The sequence below is a fragment of the Oryctolagus cuniculus genome, chromosome 1, assembly GCF_051225735.1.
Source record: "Oryctolagus cuniculus isolate XC-2025 breed Fujian yellow rabbit chromosome 1, ASM5122573v1, whole genome shotgun sequence".
Lineage (NCBI taxonomy): Eukaryota > Metazoa > Chordata > Mammalia > Lagomorpha > Leporidae > Oryctolagus > Oryctolagus cuniculus.
The window spans coordinates 70,202,571-70,229,839 of record NC_142867.1 but is presented as its reverse complement, the minus strand read 5'-3'; the positions used below and the strand labels follow the sequence as shown (position 1 = coordinate 70,229,839).

At 51.9% G+C, this 27,269-nt stretch overlaps 1 protein-coding gene and 1 pseudogene across 24 annotated transcripts in view; one reads left to right on the top strand and one right to left on the bottom strand.

Moving 5' to 3' along the window:
- Positions 1–27,269, top strand: part of TENM4 (teneurin transmembrane protein 4) — a 1,939,017-nt gene that overhangs the window by 1,467,944 nt on the left and 443,804 nt on the right. For 9 of the 24 annotated variants that reach the window (XM_089331875.1, XM_070076074.2, XM_089331856.1 and 6 more), the window contains one exon: positions 14,945–15,041. The exons of the other annotated variants lie outside the window; for them this stretch is intronic. The gene's annotated coding sequence lies outside the window, so the exon portion shown is untranslated. The remainder of the gene's footprint in view (positions 1–14,944; positions 15,042–27,269) is intronic. 24 annotated transcript variants of the gene reach the window in all.
- On the bottom strand, positions 6,267–7,651 carry LOC127484819 (embryonic polyadenylate-binding protein 2 pseudogene; annotated as a pseudogene).

Here is a 27,269-nt window from a genome sequence, read left to right as displayed (position 1 = left end):
CATTGCCACTTCCACCCATTGGCCAGAACTTAGATGGCCACACCTCGCTGCAGAGGAATCTGGGAAATCAAGTCCTTGATGGAATCTCTGGATTCCATTTCTCAGTGCAACATGGGGAGACAGGTTACTGAGGGTCAACTAGCATAGAGTATGGGAAATAACCTGGCATGTGGCCAGAGGTCGGGAATTAGGATCTTGACCTTCTGCTGGGAAAACGCTGACATTGTCTCGCTGGTCACAGGCTGATCACGACTCCCTGATCCAGAGGCAGATGACCCCTCTTCTCCCTCCTTAACCTGTGTCACAAAGTCTGCAGCTCTCGGGGGCTGCCCCCAGCTCCAGTGCAGCCCTAGACTGCAGGTTCCGAAGCCCTGGGCAAGGGAGGTGCTTCACGTGCCCTGAGCTCTGACTGCTAGGAGCACCTGGTGTCCTGGGATCGGAACCTGCAGGCGCTGCACGCCCTGTCCGTGCTGCATGGTTGCCTTCCTGAACGCTGGATGAGTATGTGGAAAGAATTTTCTGGCATTCGGGGTGAAAGTCAAAACAGTAATTAGAAGAACATCTGCTCCTGAGTGGAAACGCATGTCCCCTGCACACCAGGAGGCATGCCGGCACAGTTCAGCAAGCTGGATGCTAGCATGGAAGAGAATGTTCTATGAGTGAGGGCTAATGGACCCCACTGTGCGGGAGGCTCTGCTTCCTGGCAGGAGGCTGCGCTAGGGGACAGGGCGAAGGAGCTCAGAAGCACAGACAGCCAGTGAGGGAATGAAGGGAGTGGGAAGAGCAAGGGGTGAGTGAATGAGTGAATTAATGAAGACATCAGTGAACAAAATATGCATCAGTGAGGGGCCAGCACTGTGGTGCAGCAGGTTAATGCCCTGGCCTGAAGTGCCGGCATCCCATATGGGCACTGTTCAAGTCCCAGCTGCCCCACTTCCGATCCAGCTCTCTGCTGTGGCCTGGGAAAGCAGTAGAAGATGGCCCAAGTCCTTGGGACCCTGTGCCCATGTGGGAGACCCAGAAGAATCTCCTGGCTTCAGATCTGCACAGTTCTGAACATTGGCGGCCAACTGGGGAGTGAACCATCAGATGGAAGACTCTCTCTGCCTCTCCTTCTATCTCTGTGTAACTCTTTCAAATAAATAAATAAATCTTTAAAAAATATGCATTGGCGAAAGGATGTGTACATGAAGAAGCTCATGAGTGAGTGAATGAATGAGCTGGTGTTTTTTTTTTAGTCAGTGAATTAGTGAAAAATTGGGGAAAACCATATGAATGATAGGGTGGACATCTGGCACAGTGGTTAAGATGCTGTTTGGGAGACCCACACCCCATACTGGAGGGCCTCAGTTCTGGTTCCAGCTCCACTTCTTATTCCATCTTCCTGCTAAGGCATACCCTAGGATGTAGCTCCACCCAGGTGGGAATCCTGGATTGAGTTGTTGGCTGCTGGCTTCAACCTGGCCCAAGCCCAGGCTATCTGGGGAGTAAACCAGGGTATGGGAGATCTATGGGAGCAGGTGCAGCCGTGTAGAGGGAAGGGGCACAGTCCAGTGCACTTGCTTTGCTGCTCTGCAGGAAGGGTGCCTGCAGGAAGCGGCTCTGTTGTGAGCACCAACCATCTCTGCCAGGCTAGGCTGCTGGGGGCTCGTGAGCCTGGACAGGGAGGTGAGCAGGGGCTCTTCTCCCGGCCTGGAGCCCCTCCCCACTGAGAGCTCTAGATTTAGAGAGAGAGAACTGGTGAGTCCAAAACATCTTCATATTTTCTGACTGTGTGGTATCGAACAAATCAACCTCTCTGAGCCTTGAATACTTTCTCAATAAAAGGATGATCCCATGCATAATTTTCCTGTTGTCTGAGGTTCAAATGAGCCGATGTCGATGAAATCAACTTCAGAAGTGTAAGTTACCATGAGAAATGATGTTCTCATCCTAGATGTCTTCCCCGTTCCTGCAGGAGAGTAGCATAGTGACGGCTTACTGAGTGGGCGCAGTGTCACGGTCAAGGGAAGGGTGGCGGTACCAAGCCGGACTCACAGCTGAGGATTGCCAGGCTTTGCAGCTAGCACAGCAGAGCCAAGATTTGAACCCTGGCCATCTTATGATGTGACTGTAGCCCCTGCACTCTGGCTAGCATCAACACAGCCTTCTTGGGGAGATCATTCTCTCTTCCTTTATGAACCCTACCGAGATCAGCTAGCGTAGCCATAAAAGCTTATATGAATGTGTTTTATTTGTGGAAATGTTGCAAAGGCAGATTTTCTTTTTTGGATATGTACAATCCCCAGCAAATCTGCAGGTAGTCCTAAGCAGAGATTTGGCGCTGCATCCAATGACACATGTGCAGGGAGCACGCTCCCTGGGCCCCGTGTGAGCTGGGAACAACCTCTGAGAGCAGAGGGGAGCTGCAGAGCAGAACGTGCTGGCTGTGCAGGCAGCGAAAGTGAGGGGTCGGACGAAGCACCTCCTGCCTTTTCCCTCGAAACTGGGTAAGGGAAAATATGCTGGTCAGGACGTTTTGCTTGTTTGTTGTGTTTTTTAAAAGGTTTATTTATTTATTTGAAAGGCAGAGTTACGGAGAGGCAGAGGTAGAAAGAGAGAGGTCTTCCACCTGCTGGTTCAGATGACCGCAACAGCTGGAGCTGCGCTGATCTAAAGCCAGGAGCCAGGAGTTTGTTCCCTGTCTCCCGCAGGGGTGCAGGGGCCCAAGGACTTGGGCCATCTTCTACTGCTTTTCCAGGCCACAGCAGAGAGCTGGGTTGGAAGTGGAGCAGCCAGGTCTTGAACCGGCACTTATATGGGATGCCAGCACTGCAGGCAGAGGCTTCACCCACTATGCCACAGCGCTGGCCCTGGTCAGGATGTTTTGATTGCAGTCTTTCAGACTAGATTTCCTAAGCACTTGTTAGGGTTGCCTGAATGCAATGATGAAAATACATCATCTTGGCGCCAGCGCCATGGTTCACTTGGGTAATCCTCCTCCTGCAGCGCCAGCATCCCATATGGGCGCCAGGTTCTATCCCTGGCTGCTCCTCTTCTAGTCCAGCTCTCTGCTGTGACCCGGGAGTGCAGTGGAAGATGGCCCAAGTGCTTGGGCCCTGCACCCACGTGGGAGACCAGGAGGAAGCACCTGGCTCCTGGCTTCGGATTGGCATAGCTCCAGCTGTAGCGGCCATTTGGGGGGTGAACCAACGGAAGGAAGACCTTTCTCTCTGTCTCTCTCTCTGTCTATCTGTCAAATAATAATAAAAGAAAATACATCATCTTAGACTGGAATTCACAGTAGTGATGCCAAAAGATAGAACCCACCAGCACCAAGACAGTGGCATTATAGTGGCAAGTGGGACGGGCAGAAGATGCTCCCAGGAGGTGGCTGTGGGGCCACGGAAGGGAGACAGAAGTGTGAGGAGGGAGCTCCAGGCAGGCTCACGGCAGGAAGAGGCTCGTGGAGAGACAGAAGAGCAATGCACTCTGAAGACGTCCTCAGCTCTCTAAACAGCACAGCCGAGGACCAGGAAGCGGGGTTCCACTGAGTTCCAGAAGCAAGTCCTGAGCCTCACTCACATGGCCATGGTAAGCTGCTTCCTGGGAACTTTATAAGCCTCTGCTGAATGCATCAGGAAGTGACTAAAGGTGGGAAGAAAGTAAAGAAGCAAGGGAGGGAGGGAGAGAGGGAGGAGGGAGGGGGGAGGGAGAGAGAGGGAGAGAGTCAGAGCTTAGAGACTTAGCCCAGCTGAAGCTTCAGGGAAGCTTGTGGGACGCAGCCAGGGTTTTAGAGACCCGTGCAAGGGGAGCGGGTCCGGGGAGCGGTACCAGGAGCATGGGTGCTGTGCAGCTGTGCCCAGCGATGCATGAATGAAGGGCCACTGTCCGTGAGCAGCTTCCTGCGTCTGTCTCAGGACAAGACAGGTGAGGCTGTGTGCTGTGGCTCCTCCACCCCTCTGTAACCTCAGACTTGGGGCTGTGAGCTGGAGCAGCTCTTGGTGATGGGCGACTCCGTCCCTTCTTTGACAGGCGCAGAACTGAGCTCAGAGAGGGAAACAGCTTGTCGCGCTATGTAGGCAAGGAGACGTGATGTAGAATTCTGGCGTGGGAGAGTGCCGAGCTCTGCTGCTTGCCCTGACCCTGGCTGGGAGGCCCTTACACACTCTCTTCTCCTCCATGACTTCACTTACCCTCGCTGGAAGAAGTGACCTCAGATCCCTTTGGGTCCTCTCTCCCCAGCCGTCTCGTTCACTCAACACACACCCACCAAGTGTCGCGATGGGCCATGCTTGGTCCTGGGGGGAGACCAGAGACAGGACCCCTCCTCCCACCTGAACCCTCAACCAGATCCCACAGTCACCGCCTGAATCAGGTGATTTTCACACGCTGTCGTGTCTACCGTTCCACCAGACTTGAACCCCTCGGGGACATATTGGCTCTTCCTGCTTCCTTGACTTCCTCCTGGAGCAAGGCCTGGAGTGGAGACATAGATTCATTACTGCACCGATGGGTTTCTTCTCTGCCCCAGGGTGCTGGTGGGCACCCTCTGGAGATACCAGTAGGAAGCAGCCTGACACACAGGTGTCACACAGCAGTGGGAGTCGGGCCAGCAGGGGAAGCACAGGGCCTGGGCAGCTCAGAGGCTGTGGATGGCTTTCAGGAGGAGGTGACCTTCTCCTGAGTCTTCAAAGACAACAGTGAGTGAGGGGAAGGTGGGGTGAGCAAGACAGAGGAAACAGCCTGTCCAGTGTGTGCTGGTGGCCGGAGATGGTCTTACCTAGTTCAGGATTTGCAAATGATTCCTGGAAGTGCTAGTCTCCTTTTTACCTCTCCCCAACCCCAGACACCCAGTGCAAGAAGAATAGGCAGCAGAGAGCCCAGTACCTCACTGTCCATGCTAACTGACACCTGGCTGATGACCCTCCCAAATGCACGACTTTTCAGTGTCAGGTGCTGGGGTCCCTGTGCGGGCAGGAGCCAGAACAGGCCAGTGTGCAGGACAAACTCCGAAGTCACTTCTCTAGGCTGCTGTGGATGGAGCCCACAGAGCTACACTTGTATGTGGGCTAAACTCATACATACAGGCACAGGGGCATCCTGAGCCTCTGTGTCTACTGGGAGAGGCCGTTCTTTGCCGTCTGCACCTCTCGGGTCACTGACGCTCACCTCTTGCAGGGATGATCCTCAAAATGACCTTAAAAGTTGAAACGTTTCTGCAGTTGGGTTTGCTCTGTGGTCCACAGCATGGGGGTCGGCTGGGGGCCAGGGGGCGGGGAGAGGTGGTTGATGGACAGCAGGGAGGGGGCAGGGGACCCAATCAGGAGACAGGTTTAGAAGTCCAGGCAGGACCTAGACCCTTGTCTGCTTGTTTCTATCCCAGGCTTCAGGGTGAAAACTAAGGCCCAGATATCCTCAGACTAGGGGTAAGGAAGAGGAGGAGTGAGGAAGAGGAGGAGGGAGGGAGGGAGAGAGGGAGGGAGGGAGATGGGAGCTCTGCAGCTCTGCTTGGAAACAAGCATCGAGTCTTATTTAAACATCAAGCATTATTAAAGGAGAAAGGCAGGCGTTTCCGGAGCCCGCGGGAGTCTGTCTTGATAGGTCGCCGTAGCTCTGGGGTTAATATGAGGAAATAGCATTCTTAAGAGGCCGTATTAACCTGTCTGCTGGTCCCTGGACTGTGACAGCTGCATTTCACATCTTAGCGGCTAACCATGTATTTCATGCCGAAAACAAAATGGAAGTGAGGATTCGGGCTGGCAGCTCTGTCCCAGGCAAAGGTTGTGAGAAGCGGCGAGGAGGCCGCCAGCAGCAGGCTCCACGAGGAGACCCCGCTGCACGCCCCTCTGATTCCCTGGGCCTCCCAGGTCTGCCTCTCCAGGCCTTCCTCTGGAGACACGAGCTCCTGGCCTCGGGATAACGGTGAAGCCCCGGTAGCAAATCCTACACAGAAGGGCTCTGGGTGCAGGGAGAGGCAGTGAGGGCTTTTTGTTTCATTGCTTTTAAAAATGATTCACATTTAATACCTTATGCGTTACCATTAAGGTGTGCACATTTCCATTTTTCTTTGAAACGAATGTGTTGAAGAGCACACTGACCCCATCCGGCCCAGCTCCTACCCTCCCCAGGGCCCTCTAGAGCCAGGCGCTGGGCCTGTGACCCATGGCTGTGGCCATTGCGGCCACCTGGGGAGCGTCCTCCCCCACCTGAGCACCAGGGGGCAGCACTGGCTCCCTGGGTGCATTGCCCCGCCCCTCCTCGCCTCCCTCCCAGTGATCCGGAGATCAGAGCCCCACTTTTGAAGTCAGAAGGTGACTTCGGTATGGTGAGGACCCCGGTGACACTCTCCCCCGGCCCCAGTTCTGCCCTTGGGATCTGAAGCAGGGCCTTCCCCGCGAGGCTGCCTGCCCAGGGGAAGGGCACAGCTCTGGAGCCCCACCGGGTACAGCCGCAGGTCCCCGCCTCCTGTGGAGCTGATCCCCGGGAAGTCAGTTCTTTTGGGCAGCACCTTGATGATCCAGCCTCAGAAGATGCTGTAGTCCAGCTTGGGCCAAGCTCTTGGTGGCAAACTCCACATAGGCATAGCCCTTGGGGTGTCCAGAGAATGAGAACATGTAGCCCAGGATGGTGACCTGGTGGGTCTCCCCACAGTGGTTGAAATAGGCCTCCAGCTGCTCGCCATGGCCCCTCAGTCCATGTTGCCTACAGATACAGACCTGTGGGCAGCCTCCACCTTCTCCTTGGGCATCCCGGGGAAGAGGCAGCCTGGCCAACATAGCCCTGGCATCCGCTTCCTGCCCAGCCTTGCCCCATGCTCTGGGCAGCTCTGGGGCCCTTCTGCCTGCTCCATGGCCCATGGCTTCAGCCAGGTGGCCGCCAGCTCCTAGTCAGGTCCTAGGCACTTGGCCAGGTGTTCCAGCTCCAACAGAGGCAGCAGGAAGACTGTATCTGCCTTGGCATTGTCTTCTGCTTCCCCTTCGTTCTCCTTCCAATCCCCACCACCTGGCCCAGTGGGGTCTTCTCAGTCTGGGCCCAGGCACAGAGGTGGAGAGCCAAGCTGGAACCGCTGCAGTACAGGGTTAGGGACGGGAGCTGTGCTGCAGCATCCTCAGCTGAGTACATGCTAGCAAGAGCCCTGGAGGACGGAGAGCCCAGGGAGCTGCCCCGTCTAAAGGCCCAGGATGCCTTCCCAGGGGGTGACGCTACGTCTGAGCTGAGAGCCAAAGTGAGAGATAGTGACTTGAAGGATGACTGGCTTTTAGGGGGTTCAAGGAAGAAGGGGGACAGATGGGAGGAAAAGGTTGGACCAGGCAGGAATTGGATGTTTATTTAAGAGCCCCAGCTGTGGAGGGGCTGGGGCAGGGGCTTACCTAATGCTTCAGTATTTCCCACCATTTCCAAAGTTGGTCACAACCAGCGTTTGGGCGTCAGGAAGCAATGTGGTAAGACAGGCGAGCCTGGTGATCTTGTCTCCACCTAATGGAGAGGGAACCCGAAGCTGTTGCAGAGTGAACGGCTTCCCTGTGATAACAGAACAGAAAGGGCGAGAAGTTGGCTCCCTTCACCCCTCTGTGCTGGAGGCTGCCTTTTCAGGGTCTCTCTGGGCTGTGGAGTTTGTTCCATGTGACCTGGAAGCCACCAGCAAATCCCGCACTCCCTTACCTGACATCCGAACACCTAAGAACTGTACCTGCAACCATGGACCCACCACAGAAGCGTAACCCAGCCTTGACCAGAGTCTTTTTGGATGTCCATTCCCAGGATTCAGCAGCCCCTCATTCTGTCTGTCCTGAAATGTTAACAAAGGATCTTAGTACCTTGACTCTCAACCCCACTACCAAATTCCCTTCGGCTGCACCAGAAGATCCACCTCAACTGCCAGACAGAGGTATTCCAGATGTCCGGTGCAGGGGAGGAGCCAGGATGCTGTTATATGACTGGAGAGAAATGCTGGTAAAACTGAGACAGCGCTGCACAGACAAATAACCCCAGCCCCATAAAGACCACAGAGACACTGCTCTCAAGAGTGAGTCAGGATGTGAGCCATCCAGCTGGATGGGATTCTTTGGTGAACGTTAGCACACGAATGGGCTATGACCAACAAGCCTTCTTGTTCTGCTGTTCTTGCCAGTAATTTTGGGTAGGAGATAAAGCTATTCTATGCTGACTTTGACTTGTATGCCAGTAATTTTGATAACCTGTGATATGAGTTGTGATGTCTTTCTCTTCCTACCTTGATACCAGTACTTTACATGGAATCTATAGTTTGAATGTATTTGAATGACTTCTAGTATACTCTAGTTCTTTTTGATTTGACCCAGAGACCAAGCCCCAGTAAGTTTCAAGTATTCGCATTGCATTTTAGAGGAGTGACATCAATGAGCTGAAATCTAGCCCCCAGAACTGACATGCCTGGTAACTTGTTGGAAAGGAAAGAAAAGAAAACATTGGATATTTTGGTTAGAGCATAATAATTGGGGCAGATAATTAGATATTCTGGTTTGCAAATGTTTGAATTGCAAAACAAAGAAAAATTTGATGTTCTGTTTCAATTTGCAGTAGCAGATAAATGTGTACGTAGAGGAACTTATTAAAATCAACCTATTTGGGTTTAAAAAAAGAATAGAAAGAGTGAGGGTACAAGTTGAGGTCTTGCTATTGCCAAGCAACACCCCAAACTAGTTGGAGGTGCTGCTATAGAACCCCCAAACTGGGTCTGCTTGCCAGGCACAGAATGCCAATCACTGACATCGGGGTGGTGGAAGACAGTAGGTGTTATTATTGCAAAGCGCAGAGAGAGCAAGGAGCCGGGCAGCTATGGCTTAATTCCCAGGCTCCCCAGGCGTTAGGAGTAAAGGTTCTTACAGACTGAAATTGGGGCTGAGAGGTATGTGATCAACTTGTGTCCTAGTTCCTGGCTGCTTCGTGGTGTCCGTGACTTTCCTTTGAAGGGTGCTCCCATTGGTCTGGGGGTATGTGCAGGAGACAGTGACTTTGTGCCCAGACATGGAACTCTGCTGCAGAGACTCCTCCAAACAATACCAGTCATGGAGGTTCTTCTCTATTGAAGAAGCAAATGACTCCTTGAGTACAGTGATCAGAACCCTGTAGGACCAGATGGATAATTCCTTGAACTCAGTGAGTTCCTTTAAATAAAGGACAGGCAAGGACACCTTGGGCTGAGAGACAGACAAGAGGCTGGATCCTGCTTTTACACTATGGGGGTTCAGTTTCACTCCTTTTCAGGGGCTAATTGGAGAGGCAGGGAGGAAAGAAGCAGCTTCCAAGACCCCCACACTGTATAAGCAATGGCACAGTGTGGCAGGGTAACCTCATGTGGTCTAGAGGGGAGCTCCCATGTGCCAGGGCCCAGCATTGTGCCTGGTGTATGAGAGATGCCTGGAAAATACCCATTCTCCTCTTTTGAGCTGGAAGAAGCACTGCTTTGCTTTGCACACTGCCTGGCCACCTTCACTCCACCTTCCACATGCATGGGTAACGAGGCGATGGTTGCCTGCTGTGGGCTGGGACACATGAGAGGATGTCAGCTGCTCCTGCTCCTTACTCAGCTCAAGGTCCCTCTTCCCTGTCTCCAGAATGTTCTGGGAGACCTGTCTGCCCAGACACCACACAGGGGAACTCAAAAAGACAGCATCGGATACAAGGGGACTTCAAAAAGTCCATGGGAAAATGGAGGCAAAAGATAAAGGGGTTTTGGTGCAAAAAAACTTTTTTTGAAATCCGTGTACAGTTTTTTGCATAATATGTGTTCCCTGCGAGCTTTCTGAAGACCCCTCATACAGAGCTTTGATCACAAAAGGTCCTCCTCACTAAGAATTCCTGGGTAAATTTATTGACTCAAGAAGAATCCCCAAGATTCATTTACAAGATGCTTTTCCTGCATTTTGCTCGCAGAATCCCCATAACAATCTTGTGAGGTGGTTACTCTCAGTCAACATCTTTTAGGAGGGAGTTGGAGCGGTTGTTATTCACGGCACACTGAGCGAACCAGAGCCCGGACATGGGGCCCCTCTGACCCCAGTCTTGTCCTCCTTTAGCTGCATGACAGCGCCTCTCTGGGCGCCATCCTTTGATATTTCCTGCTTGGAGGCAGCTCAGCAAACTTCTCCCTGCCGTGGTGCATGCGAAGAAAGCCATTCTGGAAATGTGCTCAGAATCTGCAGGGCAGAGCGGTCCCTGGAGTTAGCCTTGGGTGCGTTTCACTCAGTATCTGCCCTTCTTCCACACTGATGAAAAGCCTAGGCTCACGTTTCCTCCAGGGTGAATGCCTTTGGGCTTTCCTGTGCATGGAGAGGGTGGCTTGGTACATCCTTGTGGCCCCTGGAAGGGGGACATGGGCTGGTGTTATAGCCTGGAGCTCAGGCTTGTGGTCCCTTCTCTGTGGCAGGTCCCCTGGACCTCAGTACTAGTAGCATGAACCTCGTGGCTGGCTCCCAGCCCCTTGTTTTCCCATTCCTCTGGAAGGTCGTGTTCTTCTGAGTTTTTAAACCAAAAATAAATTATCATATTCCTTTTTCTAATTATACTGCGTTGAAGTTCTAGACGCTGTGAATTGCAGCCGTGATACATCTAGATGAAGTTTCTGGGGGGTTATTTTTAGCTCTTCACCAAGCACTCAGTTTCCTAAAGCCTTCGTTTGCAAGTCTAAGAGGGGACAAGGAAAGTGCATGTGCACAGCTCTTCTTGTCCGGGGACCTGAGTCTTCTCCCCTCTCTGGTTCTCCTCTTTGAAAGGAGATGGGCCGGCGCCCCGGCTCACTAGGTTAATCCTCCGCCTTGCGGCGCCGGCACACCGGGTTCTAGTCCCGGTCAGGGCGCCGGATTCTGTCCCGGTTGCCCCTCTTCCAGGCCAGCTCTCTGCTATGGCCAGGGAATGCAGTGGAGGATGGCCCAAGTCCTTGGGCCCTGCACCCCATGGGAGACGAGGATAAGTACCTGGCTCCTGCCATCGGATCAGCGCGGTGCGCCGGCGGCAACGCGCCGGCCCCGGCGGCCATTGGAGGGTGAACCAATGGCAAAGGAAGACCTTTCTCTGTCTCTCTCTCTCACTGTCCACTCTGCTGTCAAAAAAAAAAAAAAAAAGAAAAAAAAGAAAAGAAAGGAGATGGGTGGGGCCAATGCTGTGGCATAGTGGGTAAAAGCCACTGCCTGCAGTGCTGGCATCCCATATGAGCGCGGGTTCAAGTCCCAGTTGCTCCACTTCCAATCCAGCTCCCTGCTAATGTGCCTGGGGAAGCAGCAGAGGATGGCCCAAGTCCTTGAGCCCCTGCACCTGCATGAGAGACTGGGAAACAGCTCCTGGCTCCTGCCTTCAGACTGGTGCAACTCTGGCCATTGTGGCCATCTGGGGAGTGAACAAGCAGATGGAAGATCTCTCTGTCTCTCTCTGCCACTCTGTAACTCTGCCTTTCAAATAAAATAAATAAATCTTTAAAACAAAAAGAAGAAAGAGAGGAGATGGTATGGCAGCTTGGCCTCAGCAACTTGTCTGTCTCCAAAGCTCCAACTTGCACATGCTGACAATGAAAACCAGAATGAGTCCAAACATGGGCTTTCCTTGCCCTGTTCCTCCTAGAGGACGTCCAAGTTAGCGCACCAACATGGCTGTGAGCCATGCACAGAGAAACCTTAGGCCCGGGGGACACGTTGTCCTACTTCCGTAAGCTTCAAGTGTTTGAAGAGTGGAGAGAAGTTGGAAGGATTTTATGTTCATGTGGCACCTGCTATTTGCATAACACAATGCCGGATGGTTGCATTGAGACAGGTTTGGGGTGGCCTTCTCCATTCAAGGCCAATATCATGTAGTTCTACTCACTCTGTCACTCTTTGACATCTGTGTGCCAGGCACTGGGTGTGGTTCTGAAAAGATTGAAGGTGAATTTAATGCAATCCCTAGCCCCCAGGGAGAGCAGCAGGAGAGGTAGAGCATGAATGAGTGTGTTGAAGAGCTGTCTGAGTTGCGGGCCTAGCTATGGATGATGAAATACCAGGAAATAACACAGATGTATTGTTTCTACCTGTTGGGGAGCAGCACTTGGGGAGTCTGGAAGGGCCAAGAGGTATTTGAGCAGGGACTGATGTGTAAACACTTTCTAGGATGTGAAAATGTGGTCTTTGGGTATGGTACATGGGCCAGACCTGGTTTAGTAACCTTGGAAACCACTGTGGCCAGATCACATAGCTGTCATCTGCAAATGCCAAGCAGAATACCTTCCTGCCCCGCCCCCACGACTTCCAGCAAACGTTCTTGAATTTTGACCGTAGTATGATTCCCAGTCCCCAAGAGTGAGCATGAAATGTCCTTTGGAATCAGTCTTTGTTTGGATGCCTCTGGCATTTAGACTTGTGATGAACACCCTTCTCTTGCCCTCGGGTACTTCTTGCCTGGGTAGACGGATGTTCTGGTGTCATGATAAGGCTGCCACTGCAAGGAGATGGGAGCAACTAAGCTGCTTGGCCTTGCTAGTAGCTTTGTCACAAGAGGGACCCTGGAGCCGGGTCCTGGACAGTGATTTGGATTTTCTCAGCACCCAGGGCAGAGAAAGCCCTTCCATTCTGCATGAAGCAAGGCAGAAGCAGGAAATACACGACACAGGGGCAGAGCAGTGACTCACAGAGGCCAGGGCACAGGCGGTAGGACCAAGGCCTGCACGGCTGAGCTCTCAGCCTTTAAAGCAGACAGCTTACAGTGGTTTGCATTCCAGTTAGGCCACAGAGTTGAGCATTCCTGGGGGAATGACATCACCCTTCGAAGCTCCTACTTTCTCATCTGTAAAATAGGACTAGTAACAGTCTATTAATATTGGGCACACCTACTTCGAGTGGTTATTGTAAAGATTACAAGAAGTAAAATACCGGTCGGCACAGTGATTGGCATGCTTAATATGGACTTAATCGCTGATAGTTAGTGGTTGTTATTCTGTGGGATCAGCTCTAATTGTGAGTGTGCCCGTTAAAGGCACAAAATTTCAGGGCGAGGCACACTGGGAAGAAAGTTATCCCAGGAAGAGAAGGTCGGGAGAGACTGGCATTGCAGACGCTGAGCAGGAGAGTGGTCGCTGCTGACAACCGACCCCAAGAAGCCCCCTGCAGACCGAGCAGTGGTGTCTGGAAGGGGCTGTGTCAGCATCGTCATGGGCAGAACCAGAACATTCTCGGGGGAAGGGGGGTCACTTGTACGGAGTGTGGCAGTGGAGGAAGTGGTAGTCTGAGCAGCGACTCTCTCAGGAAATCTCTCTGAGATGGCAGAAAGGACTTAGGGTGCAGTAGGGGACAAGGTCAAGGGAAAGGCTGGTGTTGGAACGAAGAGCATGTGCAGCTCAGCAAGTGCAGCAAGCCTTTCTGAACTCACGCCCCCGTCTGATAGAGACACCACGCTCCCTCCCAAGCTGCTACGCCGGCCCCCACCTCTAACCCCAGGCCCATCCGAGATAGTGCACCTGCCAAGAATTTGCCTGGATTTCTTTCCTGTAGCTGTATTTTAAAACATTAGGAATTTTATAATCTGTTGGAATAAAGTAGGTAAGGAATGCCATAGGCATTGTGGGGCATCATGAGGATAGATTTGACAGAAAGAAGACTGAACTAGGCAGGGGCGAGGAGGAGGAGGAGGAGGAGGAGGAGGAGGAGAGGGACGCCAAGGAAGGGTCCAGGGCAGCAGGCATGGAGGACAGAGTGCGTAAGTGCACTGACTGCTCCGCTAATGCACATCCCCTCTTTGTGGGTCCCCACGTCGCCCTACCAGAGGGACAGATTTTTAAGACCAGATGACAGGTGTGGCCATTGTTTGAAAAATCCTGAATGCTTCCTGGGTGTAGGGCCCTGCTGTTTGGTTATAGGCACACCTCCCTCTGTCTCGTCCAGCCCCTTTGTTTCTGTCTGCAGAGCACCTGTGCCAATGAATGTCATTTTTAAGTAAACAGTGAGCGGGACTAACGTGGATGGTTTATGTGCCCTATTACAGATGAGGAAATGGAGGTACAATGAGATTTAAAATCCAGCCCAAGATGACCCATGGCTGCCAGGTTCTAAGCCCATGTGGAACGCTCACACCTCCCGGGCACAGTTTAGGCCGTGGAATACACCCCAGTCCATTGCCAAGAGTCAGGATCCCAAACACCTCCTTCTGTACCACAGTGTGATTAAGTTAGAAATCAGTAGCAGGAGGATGAGCCCTTTAAAGAAGAAGAAGAAAAATAAAAACCTCTATTGAGAGACATTTACAAAAAGACTCCTAACTCACTCATGGGTCAAAAAGAAACAATAATAGAAATTATAAAATGCTTAGAAATGAATGGTGAAAGAAATATTTAATGTCAGAAGTTGTGGACTCCAACCAGGGCCGCACTTAGAGGGAAATGTATGGCCTTGGATGCTTCTATTAGAGAAGAAGGGCTGGGAATGAGTGAATGGGCTAAGCACGCCATTGAAGAACAATGGTGAACATGAATAAATAAGCCTCCTGGCTCCGGCGTGACGGAGCCAGGCTGCGAAGCCTTCACTCTCTGCACTGTGCCGCTTGCTTTCTCTGTGCTATTTCCCATAACAGTCCCAAGACTCCACTTGTCCCCAAGGGTGCAAGCAGAGAGCCCACGGGTTAACTACCCCCCCCCCATCATCACAGACTGATGGCAGAGCTCATTCATTTATTCACCCATCCTTTCACTTGTTCCCTCGCCAGATGTTCGCTGGGCATTTGCTCTGGGCCAGGCACTGTGCTAGTTGCTGCCGTAGTTGCCCCTTCCCTCTGAATATTCAAAACCCAGCCTCCAGACTATGGCCAAAGCCAATGCCAACGCTGCTGCCGGCACTGCCCACGCACAGCAGCACCACCGCACCCCCAACACCCCCACCCCCGCCGCAGCTCCTGAGGCTTCCCTGCCACTTGTCAGAACAGCATCCTTGTCAAAAATGACTGATTTCTCTCTTGTCTCTTTCAACAGGTAGACTGAAATTACCATGTGTCCAAATTAAAATTGCATACTTCAAGGATTATTTCAAGGACTATTGTTAGACCCTTTTAAGAAGATTTAAAGAAAAGTGAGTTGATTTTTTTTTAACACTTCAGAGTGTATTCATGATTTCCCTTAATGCTGTGGGTGCTTTTTTTTTTTTCTCTACCTCTTAAATGTGCATTAACAGGCAGATTTTATCTCCATTTATTTTATAATAAAGGGTTTTTTCTAACCTTAAGAATGATGAGCACAGAGCACAGGGTTACCACTTGCCTTCTCGGTATGGTTTTCCTGCCTTTTCAAGTGTGCCTACTAGAGAGGAAAGGGTGGACACTGAACAGTGGACACTTGGTGGCCATGGCAGACTGTCTGTGGATCCCGGGCCTGGGCTTGGAAACCTGCAGTGATGTCTGTCCGTGTCATTTTGGATTTTGATCAAGTTCACCCAGGATGTGGATTTGCAACCCCACCCTCCTCCCAGCTTGCCCCGCCTTTCTCTCCTCTGTTAGACCAGCCTAGCAGTGGTTACATGTTTGGAAGATAGATCTCCTTGAGATCTTTCCTTAGTTGTCTGGCTCCCATCACTCCTTGTAAGTTGGTTTCAAGAGCAGTTCCTGCCCTAGGCCCCGTCTTTGCAATCTAGTAAATACCTCCTGAAAAACAGGAACCAGTGTCATAGTGCTATGTGTTAGGCCATTGCTTTGGACACCCACATTCCGTGTCAAGTGCTTGATTCAAGTCTTAGCTACTTTGGGCTTCCTATCCAGTGCTTCTGATCCAGCACCCAGCTAATGCGCCTGAACCGCACTGGAGGAAGGCCCAAGTGCTTGGGTCCCTGCCACCCATGTGGGAAAACCAGGTGGAGTTCTTGGCTCCTGTATTCAGCCTGGCCCAACCATAAGGAGTGAACCAGTAGATATGTGTGTGTGTGTATGTGTATGTGTCTGCCTTTCAAATATAAAAATAAATCAATCTTTAAAAAAAGGCACTAGCTTGGACAGCCAGAACACTTCCTGTGTCCACTGTCCCAAAGGAGAACAACCCCTGGAGCAGGCCTGGGCTCTAGTCCCAGTTTTTCTCTCACTGTGTGCTCAGGAAAGTGACTCCGGCACTCCAAGCTTGGAGAAGCACAGACTGTAGGAGACGGTCCCTAAGGTGCCCCCACCTCCATATGCTGGTGTTGCTGATGGGGAACACAGGAGCTGCTGCTTCTCTATCATGATGGTGGGGCTCCATGGGACCCAGGCCAGCCCCCCACCCTGTCACTTCCTCTCTCTGTGGGCCCTGATGGTCACTTCTCATCTCTGGGCATCTGTCCGTCTGTTTTTGAAATAAGGAGGTGGATACATGTTCGGAGATGTGTGCAGGAATGCACTGGGGCAAGGTACAAAGAGCACACAGACTCTGGTCTGTAGGAAGTGTTCAGTAAGCGCTAGGCCTTCATATTGTTGTAACTAGCAATGGGGCAACTTAACCTTTAGCTGGGGAAGACAGGAGGTGACAGAGCCTCTCAGAAGAAGAGAAAAATGGGACAAGCTTTTGTCCTGGTGGTGAAGATGCCCACGTCCAACCCTGGAATGCCTGGGTTGGAGTTCTAACTCTGGCCCTGCCGCCAGCTCCCTGCTAACACCCTGGGAGGCAGTAGTGATGGAGCAGTGAGTGGTTCCTGCCACCCTTGTGGGAGTCCTGGATTGCTTTCCCAGCTCCCTGTTTCATCCTGAACCAGCCCTCACCATTGCCCCTCCCCCAAACAAATAAATAAAATGAAAGAGAACAAAAGGGTGCATGCATGCTTATTAGGGGTAGAGAAGGGACACATCTCATGAACTCTTATGCTAATGCAAACCCAACCTCAGAAAGCACGTGAGGTTCAAATTCTCCTGCCCTGGATAAGACAAGGGAGAACTGTTTGTTGTGGTGTACAAAGTAAAGCAGGAAACGTTGAGAGTGGGGCTGAGGAGCTACACCAATCCTGCCAGCAGCCCAGCTGCTGCCACAGCCCCTGTCCTGGACAGGGAGGTTGGGGGCCTCGTAACCCTTGTGAAACATCAGACATGTATGCATGCCCAGAAGGCTGGTTGTGAGCTTCAGATAAGAGACAGGGGTGAAAGGTTTGTAAACCGTGAGGTGTCTGCACATCCACGTGGTCATGGAGTGTTCATACACACGTGTCAGGGACTGCTTTGGGGACCAAGAAGAGAGGGTGAGACTCAGACATGCTGGGTGTATAATGAGCCAGGAGAGTTCCATGCAGACTCCTGAGTAAGTCAGCAGTGTGTGCATGGGCCTGTGTGCATCTGTGTGAGTGCATATACATGTCTGCATACGTGTGTGCCTGCACATGTGTGCATGTGTGTGACAGAGAGAGGGGTCCTTAGGGTGTGGTGACCACTCTTTACATGGTGACCAGCTGCTGTTAGGGAATATCACCTAGAAAGGGAAAAGCCCAGGCCATGGGTTAGTGAACCTGCTCACACCCTGACAAGGGTGACACAGTCCCTGACTTCCTGGAGTTTAAAGGCTGTTGCAAGGGCTACTCCGCACAGAATGCACTATACACACATGGGAGAGCCCTTCTTCTGAGGCCAGAGGCCTTCCTCAGAGGTTGGGGGTTGCTGTCTGAACCTGCTAGACATAGAGAACCTGGGCAGGAGACTTTGGTTTCACAAGGCCGTTCCCTGGGTGTGCAGGCTCCCTGGTGGCCAGAGAGGCCATGTGGGCCATGCTGAGAGGGCTCATTCTAGAGCTGTCCCCACACTAGGCTGACCTCTGAGGCCCTGTGGGGCTGGCAAATGTTTCTAAATAAGTACCAGTTTCTACTTCAAAGGTTTTGTTGTTGTTGTTATTTTGTTTGTTTTTAGAAAGACAAAGAGATAGAGTGAGTGGTTGTCTATCCACACGAATGCCTGCAACTGGGCCAGACTGAAGCCAGGAGTCAGAAACTTCGTTAGGGTCTCCCAAATAAGTGGTAGGAACCAAGTACCTGGGCCATTGCCGGGTGCCTCCCAGGGCCCACATCAGTGGGAAGCTGGGATCAGGAGTGGAGCCAGAACACAAGGCCCGGCCCTCATATAGGAGGGGGCATCCCAAGGGGCAGCCCAAGCTGCTGCACCACAGCCTACCCTGAGGCAAATGTTAAACTCAGAGGAGAGGCGCTTGGCACAGCGGTTAAGCTGCCACCCGGGATGTCCACCTCCCATACGAAGGCCTGGCCTTGTGTCCTGGCTCCACTCCAGATCCCAGCTTCCTGCTAACGTGAACCCTGGGAGGCAGCAGGTGGCAGCTCAGCTCCTTGGATCCCTGACACTCATGTGAGAGGCCTGGATTGAATCCCTAGCTCCTGGCTTCAGCTGCTAGGCCCAGGCCAGCTGTTACAGACATTTGGGGGTTGGGGTCCAGGAAGTGAGGAGCAGCAGATAGAAGAGCTCTGCCTGTCTTTATGTCTTTCAAATGAAATGAAAATAAGCAAATACCTGTTTAAAAAAATAAATTCCAGAGAAACGCAAACACCTGTCATTTAAGTGTGGACCAATGTGGGTTTTTTTGTAATTTGGAATTTAAATAGAGCTAATATCCTCGCCTTTGTTCTCCAACTCCTGACTCAATGCAGTGACACTGTCCCTGGCTGACGCTGCTGTGGGTGCCCCTTTTTTTTTTGGGGGGGGGCGTATGTAGACCCAGGGGAGACTGCGTAATCATGCATTGCAGTGTCTTCCAGACTGTGGGCTGTGCTCCGTTAGCAGTTCATGAAATTAATTTGGTGGTTCAAGATCTTCATTTATTAAAGTGCAGCCGAATGACCCAGTAACCCACAGAGGGAGTGGAGCTACTTGCACTGTATATACTCAACGACGGTCTGATAGCCTAAATATATACAGTAGGAAAGAAAGGGGAAACTCCTATAAATTAGTAAGCAGAAGACAGACGACCTGTTAGACAAATGGGCAAAGGACTCAGATCCTTCACCAGAGAAGATATCCAAGCAGCCAATAGCAAATGCAAATGTTACTCTTCAGGGAATGGCAAGTCCAGACCACAAAGGCATGCTGCTACACTCCCATCAGAATGGCTTAGTGGAAAGGGGCTGTCCCTGGTGGTGACAACAATGTGAACCCACCGAGGCTCGCATGACAACTGGCTGAAGTCTAATCCGCTGTAATGATTTCAGAGAACTGGCGATGTGAGCCAGGGCTGAGCTGTCTCGTGCCAGCCATTCACTCCACGATACAGACCCAGGATTTACACATACGTGTGTCCACCAGCCACAGGGCCGTGGGCAGTGGGTGGATAGAATGTAGTCCATCCTCACCCTGAACGAGTGCACACAGCACTGCTGGTGGTCCTTGCAAACTTAAACTTGGCAGAAAGGAGTCAAGCACAAAGATGTTTTGTGACCACATTCCATAAAATAGAAACACATTTGTGCAGTGAGAAGTCCAGGTGTGGCTACTGTTGGGACAGGCATGAGCAAATAGGAGGGAGCATGAAGGGACTTCCAAGGGATCAGTGATGTTCTGTGTGTTGATCTGAGTGTTTTCCACTTGTGAGAAAGTACCAAGTCATGTATTTCTAAAGGTACCCTCGACTGTATCTGCATCAGACCACCATAAAAGTTTGAAAATGAATACAGTAGGACAGAAAAGAGAGCAGGCCACGCAGGTCAGCAGTGTGAAGAGAAAGGCCAGATGTACGTGTACATGGGCTGGTTTGAGGTGGCCCCTGTGTTTCCGAATCTGAGCCACCATCGGAACACGAGAGCTGCTGATGGACCCTCCATGGTCACTGAGGAGTCTCTGACCTGGTGCAGGGAAACTGCGAGCAGAGTGAGGAGGAACCCAGAGGAACCCACTGGTGTGGCGGGGCCACTCTTGTGTGGCTGTGTTCACAGCAGATGGCATGGGCGGCAGGGAGCGTTCAGGCTGGCACACTCTGCCAGGGGCCATGATCTCAGGGAGGCAGTCCCAGACGTGGGGATCACCTGTGGGGTCGGGGGCCTGGCCGCCTCTACAGGGGCTGGGCGGCAGCTGCCTGGACTCCTCCCCTCGTCCTTCCCGCATCTTCTGTCTGAACTGGCTTCCCTCAGAGCTCCGAACACACCGCTGCCCCAGGTCCTGTTTCGGTGGGTGCGTAATGACAGTCACGCCAGAGCTGTTCAATGGTGGCAGACTCTGGGAGACCGTGAGGAGCGTGCACTGCACGGCTGAGAAGTGACAGTGGACGCTGCCCTCTGCCTTTGTGCTTTTATGTTGTTACAGATTTGTGAGTCTGTTCAGTGAGCTTCTTCCGCAGGACTTGGGGGGCTTCCAGGCTCAGAGGGTACAAGACACAAGGCAGGTGCAGCCCTGCCCCTGGCAGGCAGTGCTTCTCAGAGAGAGAAAGATGGGGTAGATTGAGATGGCTGTGTCTGAGTCTCACTCCAGGCCTGGAACCATCTTACTTAAGAGGGCAGAGGCAGGTGTTTGGCCTGCTGGATGAGACACTTGCATCCCACACACTGGTGCTGGGCTTCAAGACCCGCCTCCAGCTCCTGACTCCAGCTGCCTGCTAATGCCAGCCTTGGGAGGTAGCAGGTGATGGCTCAAGTAGTTGGGTTCCTGCAGCCCCTGTGGGAGACCTGGACTGAGCTCCCAGCTCCTCACTTTGACCCTCTCTTAGCCTTGGTCATGGAGTGCATTTGAGGAGTGAACCAGTAGGTGGGAACCCTCTCTGTCTCGGCCTCTCAAATAAATAATTTTTTTAAAAATAGGAAGGTAGATGGCATCCCTGACTTGCCAGCTCTTTGGCAGCACAGCACATACCACGAGGGACAGTTTTCCTCAGGCCACATGTCCACTGTAGGGAAACAGGGGAGGCTTAGGGTTAACAGCCAGGCCACCAGCGCAGAGGCATCTGGCCCCACCTTGACAGAGTCAGAGAGGCCTTCAGAGATTTTGCAGAAGCCCAGGGGCTTGAGCCGAGGGTGCTGAGCACCAGGCAGGGGCTGGGAGCTCCATCCCGAAGAAGAGTTGGAAGCTGAGGAGGTGGTGCAGGGAGAGGAGAGCAGCGGCCACGGCCAAGGGCCTCTCCATCCTGACGAGGATGTTCGGGGTGAGAAGGAAAGCATCTCCCCGATTCATAAAGAAATGTGTTGCCTTGGAGACAGCATAAGAGATGCAAGCAGACGCTGCTGTGAGTGTTGCTGTGGTCCTTGGATTCTGGTTTTGGTGTCTTTTTTTTTTTTTTAAGATTTATTTATTGATTGATTTCAAAGGCAGAGTTACAGAAAGAAAAAGGGAAAGACAGAGAAAGAGATGTCTTCTATCTGTTGGTTCACTCCCCACATGGCCTCAATAGCTTGGTCTAGGCCAGAGTGAAGCTTCATCCAGGTCTCCCACATGGGTGGCAGGGGCCCAAGTGCCTGGGCCGTTTTCTGCTGCTTTCCCAGGCGCATTAGCAGAGCTGGCTCAGGAGAGGAGCAGCCAGGACTGGAACCCATGCTCATATGGGATGCCAGTGTCTCTGGCGGTGGCCTTACCCACTGTGCCACAATGCTGGCCTCTCAGGCTGTTCAACTGCAACTGCTGGTACCATCTGTGAAGAAACCCTGCATTGGGGTTGGCGCTGTGGCATAGTAGGCTAAGCCTCTACCTGTGGCACCGGCATACCATATGGGTGCTGATTCTAGTCCCAGCTGCTCCTCTTCCAATCCAGCTCTCTGCTATGGCCTGGGAAAGCAGTGGAAGATGGTCCAAGTGCTTGGGCCCCTGCACTTGCTTTGGGAGACTCAGAGGAAATTCCTGGCTCCTGGCTTGGGATCAGCCCAGCTCCAGCGGTTGTGGCCACTTAGGGAGTGAACCAGTAGATAGAAGAGCTTTCTCTGTCTCTCCCTCTCTCTGTAACTCTACCTCTCAAATTTAAAAAAAGACAAAGCCCCATAGAGACCCACTTTTACCCAGATCTGGTTGAAGGCGGGAGCCAGGAGCATGAGTAAAAGTGAGTCCCCTGACTGACAGTTGAGCACATGTGACACAGTGTTGTCAATCTAGGATGAAGTGCTACAAACGGGTCTGTGGTTCATCAGCCCTACAAAAAAGTTGTGTTGTTGTTACGGAGGAGAGTTTTCTTGCCCAGTGATCCGACAAGCGCTGGGCACCGACTGCCCTGTGGTACATCTGAGGGTGCCCAGCACCCTCAAGGCTCTGAGAAGGCCTGCAGTGCAGATGCCACCTAGTGTTTCCCAAACTCAGATATCCCACACCCTGCTTTGTGTGTCCGCCCCAACCCCGCTGCTCTCCAGTTGGGAAAACCTGCCCCTGACAATGGCCTGAAGTTGGGGTTGGAGGAGTAAGGAAGGAGAGGGCATGGGGCTTCCCACCCTGCGCCTAGCGTGGAATGTGGCTCCTGCGCATGCTCAGCAGGTGGTTTGCAAATAGAGGAATTGTTGTCCTGATGGCCAGCGGGGAAGAGCGGGAGTGCTCAGGGAGGCTGGAGACGGGGTGCCTGTGGCAGGGGTGCAGGCTGCTGTGCCCTCAGCAGCTGTGCCCAGAGTCTCTGTCCTTTCACTTGGCCCATCTCTTGACTGGGAAAAGACAACAGAAGCAAAGCGGCCCAAGGGCAGACACCCGCTTGGTGTCTACAGGAGATTGGTCTCTGCACCCCGAATGCTCAGGTCCCTCTTACCAAATGCAGTAGTGCTTGCATACATCCTGTGCAATGCTCCTGTGCACACAGATTCCTTATATCTAGTACAGCATAAATGCTATATCAGCAGTTGTCATACCGTATTATTTATGGAGCAATGACAAGAAGAACGTCTATACATGTGCAGTACGGATGGGGTTTCTATATGTACTTTCAGTTTGTGGTTGGCTGTATCCATGACTGCAGAACCCATAATGCAGAATGCACATTATACTCTGGAAACACCTCCGTTACTTCCCAGCTAGTCCCTATGACAAGTGGTCTTAACCTCCCTCTGGAAAATGGGCATAAAAACAGCACGCAGCTCAGTCGCGTCTGGATCGGACGCGTTACTATCTGTGCTCCGTGCAGTCTTAAGCCCAGGGCCTGGCTCCAGGTTAGCTTCAGGGCCAGCTGCACAGTCCTCACTGCTGGCTTCCTGCCATGGTTGCCTCTAGGGCCTTGGTCTGAATTCCTTGTCTGTGGGTTTCCCAGCAGGTTGCAGATCCTCATCCTCCTGAGGGAGGCCGAGGGCAGTTCGTGGGCCCCGCCCACACCCACCCTCACCTGGGGAAGGGCCGGGATGATGGCACGCACTTCAGTGGGCAGAGCTATGTGAGGTGGAGCTGGGTTCCATTCCCGGTTGTTAGCGCTCAACCCCGCAGCTGGCTAGGTGTTTGCGAGGGCGGGCCACCCATCTGTCACTCAGGTTTTGCAAGTGGCTGCTGCTGCCTGCAGATGCTTCTGGGGCCACACAGGGTTCTCCCCCAAACTTAATGTTTATCCCAGGGTGTGGTGGGGAGCTGTCCTTGCCAGGACAGGAGCAGTGGGCTCAGCTCCCTTTGGAAAAGCTCCCTTAAGTCTTCCCTTGGCTGTCCAGGCTCTCCTTTCTTCACTGAGCTGTAAGCCCTGAGGGTACAGACCACGTTCAACTTAGCACCAGTACTCAACAAAGTGTAGTCTCTCCCTGTGACATCACACAAAAGGGCTTTCCCTCCCTCCCTCTCTCCTTTCCTCCTTCCTTCCTTAATTAATTTGCAATAGCCAGGGCTGGGCCAGGGCCAAAGCCAAGAACACAATCCAAGTCTCCCGGGTGGGTGAGAAGAACCAGTGCCTTGTGCTGTCACCGCTGCCTCCCGGGGTGTGCACTGGCAGGAAGCTGGAGTCAGGTATTGAACCCAGGCTCTCAGAGGTGTGAAGCAGGTGTCTTAACTGCCAGGCTTAACACCCACCTTCCTTTCTTTCTTTTCTTGGTTTCAATTGTAAGGGGACTAGTGGTCACTTGGTCAAATTGTGGTTCCCAGGGGAAACTAAGGCTCTATGGGGAAAAAGGAGGGACAAAAGAATCAGGATCCCGAACCCCCTACCCTCATCAACCCTGCCACAAACCTTTGTCTCTTGTACATGTTGGAATTTTACTGTAGATTTTCCTTATCAAAAAAATTTATCAAAAGTTTTTCTACTATGATAAAAGGTTTGGACAACCCTGAGCTATGCTTACATTTTCATTTTCCAGAGCAAAAAAAAAAGGGTCAAGTGCTTTGCATCTGTTCATTCATAAACAAGGAAGGTATTGTTCTCATCGCAGAAAGCAGAAACTGAACCTAGAGTAGTTAGGAGACTTGTCAAGTCACACAGCGAGTGTCCAGTGAGGCCAGAGCTCCTGTCCAGGACTGTTAGACTCTGAACTGTGTCCACTGCCACCTGCCACCTGCCAAAGACCAGTCCTCCATCCAAAGTGGGTTCTGAGGTGAACCATTCCATGCAGTATGGATGCAGTGGCCAGGGACGGGTCACTGGGTTAATTGGGTATTGCTCGTTCAGAGTCACAGGGTCTTCATTCCTAGGGTTTCCTAGTGGTGTGGCTGTGAGATGCTAATAAGAGAGAAGTAAAGTCTGGGTGAACAGGGAAGAGCAGGGTTGCTCCACCAAATGGTCTTTTACACCTCAGAGAAAGCCACGTGGGCTGGGAGCCCAGGTTCCCAGTCCCTTCACAACCCAGAGTTTCCTTCCAGGGTCTCTCCCAGGGCCACAGCCTGGGGGAGGAACAGAGGCAGCATCTGTCCCACCTCAAGCTTCACCAAGCCCATGTGATTTTGGCTTTCACTTTGGGGTGAAGTCTAGCTTATTGAAACAACAATAAAATTAGAATGGAAGACAGGAAAGCTGACCCCAGCTGGCTCAGAAACTCACTGTGTGCCTCTGCACATGTCACCTGGCCTCTCTGAGTCTCCATCTCACCATACCCACTGCTCCAAGGATGGTGAAAGCATTATCTGTACAGGTGCACTTCCTGGTTTGAATCCTGGCTCTGCCATTACTAATATGTGACCTTAGGCAAGTTATGTGAGGGGTCTTCCAAAAGTTCGTGGAAAATGCATGTTGCAGAGAAAAAAAAAAACTGTGCATAGATTTCAAAAATTGTTGCACCAGAATAAGCTTATCCTTTAATTCTATTTTCCATAAACTTTGTGAAGTACCCTCTTGTAAGTTCCCCATGCTTCAGTTTTATCATCTGCAAAATGGAATAATAGTAACATCTCTCTCATAGATGTATTGTGAGGGTTAACAAGGGACTTGGAGTAACACCTGACATAATGAGTTACTTCCTTAGTTGTTGTGGTTATCACCATCTCCATTCATGAAACCATGCTTTTGCTCACCTAGTGCATGTCCCAGATCTCCTAGTGGTTAGTATTTATAGGTTTTTTGCTTTCATTGGTTGAGAAAATACAAAATGCCAGAAAGTTGTTAGGGACTCAGTAGTGTTTTAACTCCATGTGTATTCAACATAACATATGTTGTGCACGACATTGACTGGGTTACAGATAATGCTTGGTGAGACGACATCTGAGTTCCAACTTGTGCCAGGAAGGATGTGACTGCCAGTTAAAACCGCTCATACAAAGTATTATTGTTTCTTCCAGCATAGTTCATGTGCTTGCTAGGCACCAGTTTAACATTTGAATACATTAAACAAGTGACTGTGTGGAGGGATGGATGGATGGATGGATGGATGGATGGATCAATGGATGGATGGATCGATGAAGGTAGGGAGGGATGAATGGAGGGATGGATGGAGGCAGGGACGGAGGGATGATGGATGGGTGGATGGGTGGATGGGTGGGTGGATAGATGGATGTACAGACAGACAGGTGGATGGTAGGTTGGTAGATCTGTTTGACATTTGCACATCCACTCACTTTGAGCAGAATAGTTAAGCGTACGCTTGTGTTAGTGTGTGTCTATGAACGTTTCCAGAGACAGCCCCAGCTATTTCTGTTGCAGGGAAGCAGAGGGTCTGAGTTACATATTTTGCATTTTCCCCCATCTGGTAGTCCCTAAGGTCATTTTTCACTGGAGTCCTTTCAGCTGTCCAGTGCTGACAATAGATAAGCACTCCCTCTGCCTCTCCCATGCCTTCCTCCTCCGACAAAGAGGGCTTTGTGCGGGAAAGATTGCTATGGAAGCTTCTTTCCCAAGGCCCCAGAGCTTCATCTGGCTTCCGTCAAGGGTATCCATAGTGGGAGGGAACCCAGACCACTGGCTTCAGGGAGCAATGCCTATGGCGTGGTGCCAGCTGAGCCTGTCAAGCTGGGGGAGATAATTCAGTGTCTGTTCTGGAATGTAGGCAGCCTCATTACCTGCACTGGCTACCCTGCCGTTTGCAGCCACCATCCTGCAAGTCCTCAAGGTCTGGTTTCCCAGAGCTTTCGGCTGCAAGCTCTGGAGAGGATGACTGGGGGATGGCAGAAGGGCGGGCGGGCAGGCAGCCAGGCCCTGGTGTGAAGACTCTCACCCTGTAGGGCCAGGGGGCCGCCGTGGCTCCTGCCTCTCAGGGCCTCACTAATGAGATGAAAGGACTACAGCACACACTTACTTAGGAACACATTGGCGTGAGCAGCGAAATGAGTGTTAGGCGTCTGAGAACGGTCTGGGCGGGCGCCGGGCTGATGCCCTGTTGATTAGAATACTAAATGTGCTGCTCTTTGAAAACCAGCGGCTGCTGGAGAGCAAACCCGTGTCGAAACTCCCCCAGTAACCCTTCCGTACCCACTGGCTCCAGATGCTTACAAAGCCGTGAGCGGATCTGGGCATGGAATGGGGAGGAACACAAAGACAACAGTCATGATGACCACAAGAAGGAGTCGTGATTATCAAACCTGAGACCTCCCAGAAACAGCCAGTGTTGTTGTTTTGGAAATACAGACTTGGCCAAATTGCTAGTGATGCTGATGCTCTAGGCCTGGAGGCTCCGAGATGCGTGCACTTAACAAGGGTGCTGGGTGGTACCCATGCATCTGCATCCCTGGCTTTGGGGGCTGCCCCCCAGGTGAGGGCACATGGACCCAGGCTGGCATGCAGCTGCCACTTCCAAGCTTATGTGGCCTCATGCGGAGCTCTGAACCCCAAGGTTGGCATCTTTGAACAGGGGTTAGGTAAAAATAGTGTTACTGCTAGGGGAAACTCTACGGCTACTCCCCCTCAAAATTAAAACTAGTGTTACCTTCTGATCGAGGAATTCCACTTCTGAGCAGGCATCCAAAAGAATTGACACAAAGTCTTGAAGGACTGTTCCTACAGCCTCTGAAAGCAGAGTCTTGAAGAGATATCTGTTCCTAGCAGCCTCATTCATAATGGCAAAAAGTAGAAG